The sequence below is a fragment of the Choloepus didactylus genome, chromosome 5 (assembly GCF_015220235.1).
Source record: "Choloepus didactylus isolate mChoDid1 chromosome 5, mChoDid1.pri, whole genome shotgun sequence".
Taxonomy (NCBI): domain Eukaryota; kingdom Metazoa; phylum Chordata; class Mammalia; order Pilosa; family Megalonychidae; genus Choloepus; species Choloepus didactylus.
Genome location: NC_051311.1, coordinates 106308856 through 106311251, shown reverse-complemented (window position 1 = coordinate 106311251; position 2396 = coordinate 106308856). Strand labels below are relative to the sequence as shown.

At 44.1% G+C, this 2396-nt stretch overlaps 1 pseudogene; it reads right to left on the bottom strand.

The window, feature by feature from the left end:
• Positions 1-465: 465 nt before the first annotated feature.
• On the bottom strand, positions 466-949 carry LOC119534529 (annotated as a pseudogene).
• Between the last annotated feature and the right edge of the window lie 1447 nt (positions 950-2396).

Genomic DNA, 2396 nt, shown 5'->3' with positions numbered 1-2396 from the left:
GCTATGAACACTAATTTCTTAGGAGGTGAAGCCAGACCCCACTTGAACTTCTCTTGCATCCCTCTGATCCACTATGATTCATAAATACTTAGACTTTTTTTCCTCAAATGAATCATTAGACGTTAAAAACGCAACAACAGAGACACAAAGGGCCACAAACTACTTTTCACTATAAAGTATTCTTGTTTTTAGGTTGCTGTCACAGTGCAGATCTGACTGAATATGCTCAGGAGATTTAGTCAATGTTGTCTGTTTGGTTAAGGAAAAGATTTTTCTCATTAAAAAAAAAATCCAAAGTGCATAGTGAGAACAAATCAAAGTATTTTTCTTCTCAACATCACTTTCACCTAAGCATCCTATATGAGAGGATTGTTCATGTGTCTTGTCTTTGTTCTCCAACCCTCCATAAAAAAAAAAATAAAAAAAATAAAAAATAAAAGCAGGTTCAAACAGTTTAGACATTCATCAGCCCGGTAAACAAACTTGGCCAGCAAATAAAAGTCATATCATTATAAAGAAAATTGTTAAGACAAAAAGTACATATGATGATCCAACTACCCTGTTGTTGGGTAATTTTGAGTTTGACTTCCAATTTCATTGATGTAAAATTCTACTGGAAATATCAGGGTGTGACTGTACAGGAAAAGATCATTCCAGTTAATATCCATTGAGCAATTTTTGTAGCTTCTCTTCACCAGTGGGAAGCCACCAGCAAACCACATGTGACAGTCAATGAAGTGATTCCCATGATGATAAAAACATCAAGCCCGGGGCTTTGGGGGAAGCCGGAAGGATGCACTTCCGCTCTCAGCCATGGATGGTTTGACACTGCAAGGCCCGCAGCGACACCGGTGTTGGGTGTTGATCCAGTCCGAGTAGGCTATGCTGACAATCACGAAGATATCGGCGGCCGGAAAGAGACGTCCTGAGTTACGGTCAGTTTATCCATTTCCCCGCCCTGCTCCTAGCACCCCCGAGCCCCGGCAGGCCCCAGCCTCACGCGCCCGGCCCCACCGGCCGCCTCGCGCCGCCTGCGTCCTCAGCGCGCCGGAAACCAGCAGCCATAGCTCGGCCGGCGCCTAGCGACGGCATCTTAAGGGAGTTTTCAAGTCAGCCATGAATAGGTTGGCCATAAAAGTTATCAAACTGGAACATTCTTGAGATTTAATGTGTGTGAGGGGTTACTTTTAATTATTACTCCAGAACAACAGGCCTACACTCAGAGTATCCTGGGCAAACCAGGATGTATGAGCCTTAGTAACAACAGATTGTCAACAGATTGGTTTTCACGTGTAAATTAAGCAAAGTGAGAAGAGCAGCCAGGGCCAGAGGGTGTGGTGCCAGAAGGTGCTTAGGGGAAGTAAAGATTAGACAGCGAGATCTGGAGAGATGCCCCTATACTGACATACTGGACCCTGGAGCCAGTTGGCTTTGGTTAAAATCCTTTCTCTGCTTCCTCTTAGCTTGAGCAAGTTGTTAACCTTAGTGCCTTATCTACTCACCTGTAAAATAGGTTTAATAGTAACCTCATGTCATAGAGTTGTTTGAATTAACATATGTAAAGATTTAAAACAGTGCTCACCACATAGTGTTTCCTATGTAAATATTAGCTATTAATATAATTTAAATAGCTGCAGTGATTAAGTTTGGGACTTCCATAGGGGCATAATCTGAAGGCTGCAGACATTGTCCAGGAGCCCACTGGTTAGTGGAAAGTTGACAATGGGACTTGTAGAGAATTCAGGTTGTTGACTGTATAAGAGCCAAGAGGATTTGCTACTACCCATCTCTACAGTGCTAGCCTACATTGGGCTTGTGTGTGTGTGTGTTTGTGTTTTCTTTTCATTTTTCAAAAGTCTCTTCCTCATTTATTTTCAAAATAAAGTCCTCATATAGAGGTCTGTCCTAGTTTGCTAATGCTGCAGAATGCAAAACACCAGAGATGGATAGGCTTTTATAAAACGGGGGTTTATTTCCCTACACAGTTACAGTCTTAAGGCCACAAAGCGTCCAAGGTAACACCTCAGCAATCGGGTACCTTCACCGGAGGATGGCCAATGGTGTCCGGAAAACCTCTGTTAGCTAGGAAGGCAGCTGGCGTCTGCTCCAAAGCTCCGGCCTCAAAACGGCTTTCTCCCAGGACGTTCCTCTCTAGCAGGCTTGCTCCTCTTCAAAACATCACTCCCAGCTGCACTCAGTTTTCTCTCTTTGAGTCAGCTCATTTATATAGCTCCACTGATCAAGGACCACCCTGAATGGGCAGGGCCACGCCTCCATGGGAACATCTCATCAAAATCATTACCCACAGCTGGGTGGGGCACATTCCAAGCAAATCTAACCAGCACCAGACATCTGCCCCCACAAGACTACAAAGACAATGGCATTTGGGGGACCCA